This window comes from Schistocerca americana, chromosome 7, assembly GCF_021461395.2.
Source record: "Schistocerca americana isolate TAMUIC-IGC-003095 chromosome 7, iqSchAmer2.1, whole genome shotgun sequence".
NCBI classification, from domain to species: Eukaryota; Metazoa; Arthropoda; class Insecta; order Orthoptera; family Acrididae; genus Schistocerca; species Schistocerca americana.
The window spans coordinates 36410528-36424253 of NC_060125.1; the positions used below are offsets into that span (position 1 = coordinate 36410528).

General features: G+C 45.0%; 1 pseudogene; it reads left to right on the forward strand.

Annotated features, from left to right (window-relative positions):
* Positions 1-1445: 1445 nt before the first annotated feature.
* Positions 1446-1563, forward strand: LOC124623355 (annotated as a pseudogene).
* Positions 1564-13726: the final 12163 nt, after the last annotated feature.

The window sequence follows — 13726 nt, forward strand, 5'->3', positions numbered from 1 at the left end:
CTGAAACTGGAACTGAACGACGTCTCCAGAAACTCAGATATAACCATCTGTAACAGCCACCATGCAGCATAATTTAGTGTAAAGGCTGCTTGTGATCTGGACATATTCCCGAAACGCGTGTACGAATCACAAGGAAAAGAAAAATAATTACTAATTAAGCAATCATCGTTCATTCACTTGACCGACAAACAACATATTACATCAAACCATTTAATTTTCTCCATTCTTGAGGTGAATGTCACGATTCGTGATGTGGTGAAAGCGGTTTGTTTGTTTCCGTATTATTGTACTTAACAAAGAAATATACTACTGGAATATACAGGGCGTTGCAGAATATGAGGAACGATAGATCATGACAGTTTTTTGATCTGACGCAAATTCATTACTGAGATATCCACAAACGCCTTTGAAGTTCTGAAGACGAATAACGCCATTTGTTCAGTAATTAGATTTTACCGAAAAACATTTCCAAAAAATTAAAAAGTACTATCGGAACAGTCTCAAGGGCAACGAACGTACAACTTCGTTGAGCATAGTGACTGCGCTGAAGTAAAGCTATAGTATTCCGTTTTCCGCTTTTTGCTTTTTTGATCCACCTCCCTCCCCCCCCCCCCCCCCTTTTTCCTGGATAATACCTTTGACGGTAAATGCACTTCGCCTAATCTTATTACTTGGTCGGACTGAACTGCACAACACATGAGTGAACTTGCTATCTGAGTATTAGCAAGCCGTCCCCTCAAATTGCTCCCCCGCCCCACTACTTGTAATACTACACTTTTCGGTATCGTCTCAGCTGGAAGCAGTGCGTCTGAAATGCGGTTGTGACTAAAAGAAATGACAGTGAGTGATCGTTTAAAATTATTCTATATTAAATCACCGTTTCATTATACGTGAATTCCCTAGAACCGGACAGGATGTTGACGTGGTAGACTGCTCGCATGCGTAAGTGCCTATGCCGATGCGGAACAGTGGCAGCCCTGTACCAGCGACGGGGTGCTCGCTGGCTGTAGCCACTCTTGTCTTTTAATTATTTTTCTTTGTTGAAAATCATGTTGTATGACTGTCATGTGTTAAGAAAACCTTTGTTTTGGCTACCACTTTCGATTGTTGTGAATCATCATCAGACACAAACAGTTTCTCAAAACCAGTTCATATTTTTGATGTTATGTAAACTAAGTTGGACCATCGAGTACGCTGCTACACAGATACTGTATTTGAAAAATTTCGTTTGCTTGATGAAGTTTAGTAGCAACCGAAACTGGTATCAAAAGTAAAGATTTTTCGTAGCAGCGGAAGTTCGTACAACAAGATTTTCGACAAATATCTGCAAACTGCTAGCCATTAGCTACTAGTTATACTTCCTTTGCTTTGTGGTTATTTCAATTTTCCACGAGACAGAGGCTGGCAGAAGAAAAAAAATTCCTCTCTTCCCAAAAGAATACATAGGCAACGGTCTTGCCGCAGTGGATACACCGGTTCCCGTGAGATCACCGAAGTTAAGCGCTGTCGGGCGTGGCCGGCACTTGGATGGGTGACCATCCGGGCCGCCATGTGCTGTTGCCATTTTTCGTGGTGCACTCAGCCTCGTGATGCCAATTGAGGAGCTACTCGACCGAATACTAGCTGCTCCGGTCAAAGAAAAACATCAAAACGACCGGGAGAGCGGTGTGCTGACCACACGCCCCTCCTATCCGCATCCTCAGCTGAGTATGATACGGCGGTCGGATGGTCCCGATGGGCCACTTGTGGCCTGAAGACGGAGTGCAGTGCAAAAGAATACACAATTAACAACGGTCTATAACAAACAGAAAAATTTTGATAATTATTGTGTTTTTGAAATTCTACATTTGAAAGCCGGCAGGCTAGGCGCGCGGTCTAACGCGCGGGAAGGCGTGCCGGTCTCTGGCACGAATACGCCTGGCGGACTAGTGTCGAGGTCCGGTGTGCCGGCCAGCCTGTGGCTGGTTTTTAAGGCGGTTTTCCACGTGCCTCGGCGAATGCGGGCTGGTTCCCCATATTCCGCCTCAGTTACACTATGTCTGCGATAGCTGCGCATACACTGTCTCCACGTACGCGTACACCATAATTAGAAGGTGATTTTATTACACATATATAGAGAGTTGCGCTCTACCAAAACTACGCTTCGGTCGTTTTGGCGCAATACATGAATTACGTGGCAAACGGTAGGATTGTCGGTAGTATTCGTAGGGAAAGAAACATAAATGAACTGGGAGCCAACGGCTTCTCTTTTGTTTTTTGTTTGTTTGTTGTCTAGCACTTAATCGGAACCGTAAATCGTTCAGTGTTAGTCTGTTAAGTATTGTATATCCTTATAAAATATAAATTTTATCTTACAAGTAATAAAAATTAATTTATCGCGTAACTCTGGCGCTTTTATGTAACCAAAGGAATTAATTTTGATGCAAACACAGTTTACATGCACATACAAGAAAAATCTATATTTTTATTGTTGTACACAATAAACGTTCTTCTTCACGATAAAATGTTACAGTTTCCTGTTATTGCTGATAAGTGCGAAAGTTGTTTATGAATAACAGAAAAATGTTTCCTTTCTTTTTTTTTTTTTTTTTTCTACAGCATGACACTATTTCACGTTACAAATCGACAACTTTTAGTAAGAACTGAAATAATTATTGACAATTTCAGATTATGTATAAATACTGTTTATTCTTAAGCAACAGATAGGAGGTTAGCTATGTAGAACAAACATTTTCCATAGGTTACAAGGCCCTTTATGTATCTTCACTCATTTTCTAGACAGTTCACCGCTTCTGGTTTCTAGGAGAATCTAGTAAGCACTGATCGCATATGCAAACAAAGCGATCGAAATGGGATAACGTCCAACAGCTATGGAACACACGTATCATACAGGTAACGTGGTTACGATCTTAAGTGACCAAATACTAGTGGCACTCTACGGTCGCCTATGGTATTTTCACAACTCTAATCTTAACTGACTTAAGCTACTATCATAATCTACGCTTACTTGGGACGGACTGCACTAGCCTACAGTAGTTCACCAACTATACATAGAGATGATAATGTACGTGCTGTTAAAAATGACAGTAGGATTGTAGGATAATAAAATGATAAAGCCCACGAGACACTAAGGAGATGAAATGGTCTTTCGTAACGTGAAATGATGGCAAACACACTACCTGTTGAAAGACAGAAGGAAATGGTAGGCTGGGATGAACATGATGGTGTGTACTGAGACATACTTCCTGTCTGGGACTTAAAGTTTTCCATGAATATGGCATAGAGGTTCATGGAAGGGTGCATGGCATGAGTGAGTGTTCTGCCGTAGCGTGGCAGGACATTGGCAAGTCTGAGCTTTCCGGTTAATGTTCCCGCTTCAGAAGTACTCCGGCAAGATATGGTGGCGTGAGAAACTGGTGAGGTAGTATAGTGAGCGACTTAAGGATGCCTGAAGAATTCCACCGTCCATTAAGGGTATGAGGGAGCTGGAGGTGGCTTTGCATTGAAGCCCAATTCACGGAAGTAAACGCAAGTGGTGCACGTATATATTTAGTCAAAGGTACTGATGTTTAGATTCCAAGGTCTTTCCCTGTTATACTACTAACCTGCGTAACATTAGCAATAATAATTTCTACAGAGCATTTAATGTCACACTTTCTCCGCAGCTAAGGCTGCCTAATATTAAATTTCCTAAAAAAAGTTCACCTTCTGTTGAAAGTGGAAGTAGTGAGTGAGGCGATCTTAGCTAGAGGTGAGTCCCACTAAATATACTTCATTTCAGATAATATGTTGAGTGCATTTGCACTTCACTAATTGAAATAATGGTGTGAATTTACACCCTTTTAGCACCGCAGAATGACAGTGATAACCTCTCTCTCTCTCTCTCTCTCTCTCTCTCTCTTCCTCTCATTCTCTACGTCTCTACGCCCTCTTTCTTACCTGCATTAATAAGTAATATTTGATGTAAGCAGAAAGAGTGCTTTAAAAGCATTAAGAGGCAATCTGCCATTGACGTGAGGTCCTCGGCTTTTGCCCGAAAGTCTACTGTCGGCCATTATTGCCGAAAGCATGAGCAGAACACAAAGTGAGGGGAGGGGAGAGGAGGACGAAAAGCGATTGGCGGCGACTGAGCAGAAAGCGCGGCCACTATACAGCGGCAAAAGGCTGGAAATTCCATAGTGCGCCACGCGACGCGACGGCCGCCGCCTGCCCGGGACACGGGCCACGGGGAGGGACCGCCTTTGTGCGGAAGACAAAAGACAAACGCGGCGGCAGGCGGCAACCCCCGCCCCCTTTACCCTCCTCAACTATTAAACAGAGCTCGGCTAAATGCCAGGTGTCGCTACGAGCTGTTGTAAGACACCCCGTCCCACAGGCTCGGCTAGACAGTGTCTTCTGCACTCCACCTAAATGTCTTCCAACCGCCATTTTAATTAGCCGTAAGACAAGGTAAGATTACAAAAAACAAAGGCAAAAGAGGTCGGTCTTTTATATTCAAAACACGTATACACGTAGTTTTGTGCATGTACAGAGGAAGCTATACTCAGGTGACAAAGTCTATAAAAGAGCAGAGGACTGGCGGAGCTGTCATTTGTAATCAGGTGAGTCATACGAAAAGCTTTCCAACGTGATTATGGCCGGACGACGGGAATTAAAAGACTTTGGACGCAGAATGGTAGTTGCGGCTAGACGCGTGGAACATTCAGTTTCGGAAATCGTTGGGGAATTAAATATCCGAAGTCCAAGTGTGAGGAGTGCGCCGAGAATACCAAATGTATCCCTGAGCACGGACAACGCTGTGGCCGACGGGCGGGACTTAACGACTGAGAGCAGCCGCGTTTGCGTACAGTCGCCAGTGCTAACAAGCAACGCTGCGTCGAATAATGTCGGACGTATCCGTAAGGCCAGTGCGGCGAAATGTGGCGTTAACGGGCTATGGCAGTAGACGACGGTTGCCAGTGCCTACGCCAACAGCACTATATCGCCTCCTGTGCCTCTTCGTATCGATTGGATCCTAAACGGCTGGAAACCCGTGGGCTGGTCGTACGAGTCCCGATTTCGTTTGGTAAGAGGTGACTGGGTTCGAGTGTGGTCCGTACCCACTAAGTTGTTAACAAGGCACTGTGCACGGTGGTGGGGGCTCCGTGACGGTGTGCGCTGTGTTAGGAAATCGACCAGATCCTCTGGTCCGACTGAACAGATCGTTGACTGGAAATGGTTACGTACGGCTACTTGCAGACCATTTGAGGCAAACAACGATGAAATTGTTATGGACGACGCGGCGCACGTCGCCGGCCCAAAGTTGTTCGCGACTGCTTTGAAAAACATTCTGGGCAATTCGAGCGAATAATTTGGCTACCCAGACCGCCTCACACGAATCCCATCGATCATTTACGAGACGTAATCGAGAGATCAGTTCGTGCGCAACATCCTTCAGTGGCAACACTTTCGTAGTTGTGGTCAGCTACAGAAGCAGCAAGGCTCAGTTCTTCTGCAGGTGACTTCCAACGATTTTTTGTGTCCGTGCTACGTCGAGTTGGTGCACTACGCCGGGAAAAAGGAGGTCCGACACGAAACAAGGAGGTAAGTTGTGACTTTTGTCACCTCAGTGTATTTTTGTGCATACACAAAGACTGCTATAGCCATGTAAAAATATCATCCACCACTGGACAGTGACGAAGGCCTCTAGGCTTCTCATTGCATTACACTCTTCAGCAATACGCGTCCGTGTTGTCTCTACATATTATCTGTACTTCGATTAAAGTAACTTTATGGTTACAGATGTCTGTGATGGGCAGTGGAGCAGCCGGTTCGGCTCGAACACAAGATGCCACTGCCACGTGCTCATGAAAGCGACGGTTTCCACGCACAAAAAAAGGACGAGGCCCTGCAGTGCTCTGCTCTTGCGTGCAGAGTAGACAAAACAATGAGCCCGAGACAGCTGTGACTGGCTGGCGGCCAGCCTCTTCCACCTGACTCACGAAGTTTCTTTTATCGAAGTATAACACTGTCCACCCTCCTATAGCAGAATTGTCGACAGAATATTTCTGATAGCTGACAGGACTGTTGCCAGTATTCTTCTGCGAAGCACAAACAGCTACAGGCGTAAACAATTGTCGTCTTTAGAACTGCGACAACCCTGAGTGGTTTCCATAGAGACATCTTCAAAATCATGTTAGGTGATTGGTTGAGGTACTCGTACGTGCACGAAGCAGCTAAGCCAAGCACTTTGCAACTGTCGGAAATGTTCTTTCTCTGACTCTGCTATAGGTTAACACCTCAGTCTTCGGTGTCTCTTGAGATCAGCACAGAACTTCCTTGTTCCATATAGCTGTCTACCATAACTCCGCATGTCAGTTTTATTGTGTTCAAAGTCTTCCACCACTTGCTGTTCCCTAGTCCACGGCACGCGGGCTAGCCGCGCGGTTGAGGCGCCTTGCCACGGTCGCGTGGCTGCCCGCCGGAGGTTCGAGTTCTCCGTCGGGCACGGGTGCGTGTGTTGTCCTTAGCGTAAGTTAGATTAAGTTAGATTAGGTAGTGTGTACGCTTAGGGACCGATGACCTCAGTAGCTTGGATCCCTTAGGAACTTACCACAATTTCCAAATTTTCCAAGTCCACGTCAAGGAGAAACAAGATCGTGCAGGTTCCATAACAATGATCAACTGCAGAGTCTCTATTCAGCAATGTATACTCGTAATTTTTAACATTAATTTTTATTCTGCGTAAAATATGAATGAACGCCCAGTAAAACTTTTCTGCACAAATTTGAATAGTAATTTTTGCCTTATATTAATAATACGGTTCTGCATCATATAACCAAACTAAAACTTTTTACCACAACATGCTTAGGCCGTGTATACACAAAGTGATCAAGTAACCAGAGTGTTCTTATTCTTGTTTTCACTAAAAAGTGGTCCACATAGCAATAAGATTTTTATATTTTTTGATTATTCATGGTACATGAAGTTCAAAACTCAGGTATAAGGGTATTCAATGAGTAATGCAACACATATTTCATGAAAGCAGGTTGGTTTTATTCAGGAGTCCAATACACCACATTATTGCCCACTATTTTGGCTACAAAACCATATTTGTCAACACGATCATGGTTCAGTGCGTCCGCCTGACACCCCGCCTCGCTGGGAGGGCGGGCGCGTGCGCTCGCTCCGTCTCCGCACTTACCAGCCTACAGGCCGCCGTCGGAGCCGACGTCTCGAACCTCCCCGTCATCCACGTGCTGCTTCCCGCGGAGTGCTGCATTCATTGGACCAAAGAAGTGGAAGTCGGGAGGTGCGAGATCAGGGCTGCAGGGTGGATACCAGGAGGCATACATTTCTGAGTCCTAACATCTGGACGAGGGTGTTAGCACTACCAACAGCGACATTCAATTGTGCAACGAGATGTTTGACTGTGACCTGTCCATCACCTCGAACGAGAGTGACCTCACGTTGCAACATAATCAGCTCTCACTACCTATGGATTTCATCCAACCCACAGTTGGTTCAAATGGCTCTGAGCACTATGGGACTCAACTGCTGTGGTCATAAGTCCCCTAGAACTTAGAACTACTTAAACCTAACTAACCTAAGGACAGCACACAACACCCAGCCATCACGAGGCAGAGAAAATCCCTGACCCCGCCGGGAATCGAACCCGGGAACCCGGGCGTGGGAAGCGAGAACGCTACCGCACGACCACGAGATGCGGGCTCAACCCACAGTGTCATGAAAAACCACATGTGACACTTTCATATTCTCTCACTCACTACGTGCGAAGTATACACCTAAAATTTAATGCCTTCCGTTGGAGGCCAAGTTTTTCGAGTTACACAAGAAAAATGCATCTATAGGTCATTTTTTTAAGTTTTTATTGAATAATTCGAAAACTTCAGCCCGTAGCGAAAATGTGTCTAACTTGTCAGTACAAAATTTAACTACATTAAATTTCTTACAAGAAAGTCCTGTAGGACTAATAGTTTGCACGAAGCGGGGAAGAGGATATGAAAATCTTGCGCGTGGTAACTGACGACGTTGGGGGTTGCATAAAATCCATCAGTAGGGGCAGTTGAGTCATCCTGTTATGTCTCGATGCAGTGCGACTCCTGACTACATTCATCCAGTATTTAAGAACAACAGCACTTACAGTTGAGTGCTTACATAACTTTCACTCTTCATGCAGTACACCTTCAGCATCACGAATGACGTTTTAATTGTTTCCTTTTTCAATACTAACTCTGTTAACAATACATTTTGCAGGCCGCCTCCACATATACCACTGAATTTAACAGCAAACTTATATCATTGTACGACACACGGTTCAAGAGATACGACGTCGTATGCGTTGAAATGCGTAAAAAACTAGCTTTTCTTGGAATGGAATGTAAATGTAAAATCCTAACCATATTATTCACAAATAAGCTACTGAAAAAGTCAAAACCAAAATTCAACCGTAAAGATTTTGCATGCTTACAGTTAGGGTTGAATATTTGACACATTAGCTCATTTGTAAAGTAATCAGATATTTGAAGCTGTTTTATGCGTGGAAGTTGGATTTTCTAAACACTTGGATTCGGGAGCGGGGATTACTTACTGTTTCATACTATCCGCTTATTTCGGTTAGCGTCCTATGTCGCTTGATCCGAATGTATATCAACGCGTGATTTTTAGACAAGTTCTGTTAACAATGCAATTTGCAGTGCGGTGGTTAAATAAATAGAATAATTAGTATTGTATTTTTGAAATGGTTGAATCATAATCTTATGCCACTGTTTCCAGTGATGCACAATGCTTTCAGAAAGACAAATCTGTCCGATAGTGTAATATCTTACAATATTCACTGTAACACACTGGACTGAAATCGAAGCCAGAGCCTCGATTTCTTGAACGATGTTGTAATAACTATATCTAGGATAGAGGACCGCTCGACGCAGATCTTGAGTCTATTTTTACCCTTCAGATACTGCTCTAGTCTCATTTGTGTATTCCTCTTACTAGTTCTGCAATAGTGGTAGAAAATGTACGATGAAAATCATATCTTTCTCATGAATGAACGCTTTGGCTTTGTCATGGTATACTGAAAATTACTGACACACTGAAACCGTACACCAAATCGTCAGGTATGCTGATGTGACTGAGACAGGCTCAGACTCAAGTAGAAGAAGCGTGTCTGCACACCAATCGTATCTGGCAACATACCTGTTGATCAAAGCTGACAGAGGTTTCTTTCGTCTCTTGAAGTACTGACACACTGAAACCGTACACCAAATCGTCAGGTATGCTGATGTGACTGAGACAGGCTCAGACTCAAGTAGAAGAAGCGTGTCTGCACACCAATCGTATCTGGCAACATACCTGTTGATCAAAGCTGACAGAGGTTTCTTTCGTCTCTTGAAGACCAATCCTGCGTTTACAGCAAACTCCCGATTATTTGCGTTAATGTTGACCCGAGGCTACTCAGACAACAGAAAAACATGGATAATCCAAAATACACATGTTTGTACCGGAAACTGATATTTACTGTATTTAAAAAACATGCTACATGTCACATTTAAAAGCCCATTGAAATAAATACGCATTGATCGCCGGGAACTGGCAACTTATTAACAAAGTTACTCATTGAAGATACTATATTTCATACCACTTGCTTCCAGTCTGTTTGCGGGAAATAATCTTTCTTTTCTGTTTTTAATTCATTTTTTCTTGAAAGCGGTTCTTATTTTCCGAGAGTCACAAGTCGGTATAGTCAAACGAATTTTGTTCTACATACTTTAGTAAGAAACCAGTGCACCTGAAAGCCGCGATGTGCGTAATAAAATACGAGTCGCATGCATAGTAATATAATGTAAACGATAATATTCCTTGTCGTTATAATAGAAAATTTCAGGCTTCTTTTTTACTTTTTCAAAAATCGTCGAACAATGCACGAATTATTCGCAAACCGTAAAATCTGCACATCTGTAATTGGGAGCTTTCTACTGTCCCAGTAACAGACGTGGCACCGGCACAAAATTCCGCACAATTCTGGATTTCCTGAAGACTGAAATATGCCGTGACTAGAGTGAAATAGGTCGTGACTAGCCACGGGATGTGCTCTTTAGCTTGCGCAGAATGCTTGTGCACATCCTCATTCTCGCTAGTTTGCCACTTATATTTGCGTGGGGGCTATAAGAAAGACTCAAAGCGAAGGCGCACTGATATTAAACTCCCTTAGGGGACGACAAAACGAATATTTAGACGCTCGTGTGGTAACGTGAAACTTCTCGGATGCTATTTTGTCGTCTCAGAATTGAGGCGAGGTATTACGTGGAGCCCGTCTCCTCAGCGGCCTAGATGGCCCTGCGGACTGCAGCGGCGGCGAGCACACGGGCGCTTACTGGCCGTCTCCGTCACCGCCCTCACCGCCGCGAATGCTTCGGCAAATAGTTTTAGCGGCGCAGGGGTCGCCGTGTTTGCGCAACATTTCACCTGAAGGGGAAGCGATGCGTATCGACGTGAGGGAGCTGCTGGCTGGTAGGCCTACACACCGCCGGCGTGTACTGTGCTGCGTTCCTCGCCCTGCCTGCTGGATAGGCTGCGAGGCGGAGAGATGGAAACTCTATCCTGCGCCTCGGCTTCTCGTACTCTCCTTTCCGCTACATTTGTGCGTAACCTGTGATTTTTTGCCTCATACACTGCAGGACAAAGGGAGGGGGGAACGGTATCAGACATCGTGGGCTGAGAGGGCATGTGATGTTATTTCAGTGATGGTTCAAATGGCTCTGAGCACTATGGGACTCAACTGCTGAGGTCATTAGTCCCCTAGAACTTAGAACTAGTTAAACCTAACTAACCTAAGGACATCACAAACATCCATGCCCGAGGCAGGATTCGAACCTGCGACCGTAGCGGTCTTGCGGTTCCAGACTGCAGCGCCTTTAACCGCACGGCCACTTCGGCCGGCGTTATTTCAGTGACTACAATATAAAGTTATATATTTAGAAGGAACTTTACGGTATGAGCCCATTTATCAGTATAACATTGCTTTCACTCTGGACTGAATGCATGCATTGATTCGATTGGGAAGGGTCTCTACTCCTGAGGCATGTCGTCTTACAATTGTTGTCCTTAACATGACGGACACTGGCAATGACACGGATATGACGGCGGGGTGGCACATCACGTGGTTTGTCGGGTACAGTTCTGAGGATCTTGTTGGCCGCGGGAGTATCTTGACATCGCGCAGACTGTTCATTGAAACACGTGCCAATTGTGGACGAGCATTGTCCTCTTGAAAAATGGCACAACGGTACTGCCGCACGAGAAGAAACACACGAGAGCGCAGGGTGTCCCTCACTCACCGGTCGCAACCAGAACTCGTATCTGATGGCTCCCCACACCACGGTGCCTGGGTAACAGCGCTCAGATTTCCAAAACTTTGGAGTAATAGGACCTCTCCTGAAGACGCTGCTATACTGGTCGACAAAAGATCATCCTGGGTAGTGCACACCCGCTATTCGTCGCTGAGCACAATGCGACGCCATTCATCCGCAGTACATACTTTCCGGTCACGGCAGTACCCCAAAGACAGTCGCACGTGTTGTGGTCTTAACGGCAGCCTAAGCAAACGACGCGAACTCCCTGATCCAGCTGTTGCTAGTCTCTGACCGACGGCAAAGGACGACACGAAATGTGGCAGGGAGACCACTGCTCGCCCTCGGACGATGAAGCGGTGGTCGGCCGGAACCTTGACGTTGAGTATGCCTCACGCCAAGTTGCCGTGCAGTGCGACGCCGGGCTACTGTCACATCCGAATGTCCCACAAAGCTGGAAATTGTACGATTCGACCAGCTGGCCCAATGCTGACCACAAAGTGTCCAGCGCTGGTTCCGATAACGCAGCCTCACAGGAGTAAGTAGCGTCTCCGTGTCCTTTACAGTCATCACTCAACATCTGACGGTGTTCATGCCCCTTTTACAGCCTAGCGGACTAGATAGGGTAAATATTAATGCACCCTGGTTGCCGTTCTACCTGCACAGACAACTGCCACTACAATCATTTATTTACATACCCCCCTCCCCCACCCCCTCCCTCGATGGTGTGTATATGTTTACGTAATTACACTGAGATCCGAGAATGTCTTCTGGTCAGTTTACAGTATAATGTCATTTACAACTAGTGTAGAACACGAACTGTATTTCTGATAGTGAAAGGAATAGGAAGGAAGGCAGTAATGGAGAAGGGCGTTCAGATTACTCAGTCAGTACTAACACAAATCATAAATTTTTAATTATCACCTCGAATAACTAAAATTACGTAATTAATTGAAGTTCAGCCCACCCACAAAATGGACTGTGTTGTAATTCATTTTCTGCATTTGAAGGGGGACAACGCTGCAACAATCCAAGAAGGAGGTCATTAGAGACGGAGCACATACTCGAATTAGGGAAGGATGGAGGAGGAAAGCATCTGTGCCGTTTCGAAGGAACCAACCTGGCATTTGCCTTAAGAGATTTAGGGAAATCAAGGAAAAGCTAAATCAGGGTGGCCGGACGTGTGTTTGAACCGTCGTCCTCCCGAATGTGAGTCCAGTGTGATAAACACTGCGCTACCCGGCTCGGTCCATGCCAGCTTGGTGGAAGGGTACAACAGTGCAGCATCGTATGGCACAGTGGTTAGGTGGTGCAGACGTTTCGAGTGTGGTGAAACAAGTCTGAATGTGGCACTTCGAAGTGGAAGACCATCTCTCTACGTAGAACCGGCAATCGCAAGATAAGGGCAGACCCTGGTGCTCAACACAATCGAAACCGTAGTGGAAAAAGCGAAGATAAGTCATGGATCAGTTTCCAGGATCTTTCAGAGATTTTAAACATGATAAAAGTTGCCCCCGCTGGGTCCCGTGACTGCTTACACCAATTCAAAAAGCTTCCCGAACCGAGGCAGCAGCAGAAATGTTGGGACTATATCACGCCAATTTAGGTGCCTCCTTTACGCTTAGTTACCGTGGGCAAGTGCTTACTGTATTACTGTGACTCTGAGACGAAGGAGAATAGCAGGCAGGAGAGACGTGTGGATTCACCACCACCGAAATAGGCCAAGATCCAAAGATTATTAGGTAAGGTAATATTGAGACTGCCATGGTCTAATGCTAACAGACTGTTCTCGTAAAAGGCATATCGTCATAGGAGGAGCATACTACTGAAATCTCGTGACGAGATTATAGGAGACTATCAACAAGAAGCGTCGCTGGAAACTATCCCAGGGCTTGTTCTTGCTCCACGTCAATGCTCTAGTTCATTCTGCACAGGACGCAGTCGCACATGCTGCTTCTTTGACGTATCAGATTTTGACTGACCGCACATTGTTCTGACATATCACCTAGTAACTTCTACCTCTTTCTTCGGATGAAGAAGCTACTGAGTGGCTGGCATTTCTGGCATGATGACGTAATGATTTTCGAGGTGGAAATTTCGGAAACGTAGATTTCTCTAACAAGTGTCCCCGCAAAGTTATCCATCGTTGGGAAAAATGTGTCTGATTCAAGCAAGGGTGAATATGTGGAGAAGGTCTAATATTAGCATCAACTTTCATGGTCAGAAGCTGATCATTAAAACTTTTTAATGTCCCGCATACACTCATCAGTTAGTAAAGAGGAATAAGTAGATCTCTGGAATAGGAATCAAGTAGAAGGAAAAAAATTAAGAAATTTAAGCTTTGCTGATGACATTCAAATTCTGTGGTGAAAGGCAAA